Here is a 574-nt window from a genome sequence, read left to right as displayed (position 1 = left end):
TAGGTTTATTATCTATCTTCTCAAAAGTTATTGTGGCATAAATATTTTCTTCGCTTAATTAGACACATTTTTTCATGTTTTATAAACATCCCATCTTTTAATTATCAAATAGCACCAAAACCTTATGCTGATGGTGATTATTTCAGTGAACTTCGAAAGATATGATTTTTATAACTCTTTACTTTAGTAAAGAAAGAAACTTCAGAAACAATGAAGTGTTCCTTTGTTTACATTGGCGACATAAACAATATGAATTGTTTATTTTTGTTTTTACATGATTGAACGCAGCGTCTCACAAAAATTGTAAGTAGTTTTCGTAAACATTCCTCCGACGCTACTCTATCTCTTTCTCTTTCTCTTTCCTTCTCCCCCCTCGTTCTTCCTCTGTACTACTACGTATCTCGCCTCACCCCTCTTGTTCTTCCTCTGTTACTACTACGTATCTCTTTTTTCCCCCTCGTATTTCCTCTTTTTCTTTTTTCCTCTCGTTGCTCACCATTCTTCTACTTCCTCCCTCTCTTTCTCCCTCTACCACTCTCTCTCTTCCCTTTACACCGGCATGGTCACATGCTTC

The sequence above is a fragment of the Octopus bimaculoides genome, chromosome 8 (genome assembly GCF_001194135.2).
Source record: "Octopus bimaculoides isolate UCB-OBI-ISO-001 chromosome 8, ASM119413v2, whole genome shotgun sequence".
Lineage (NCBI taxonomy): Eukaryota > Metazoa > Mollusca > Cephalopoda > Octopoda > Octopodidae > Octopus > Octopus bimaculoides.
This window is presented reverse-complemented; position numbering follows the sequence as displayed.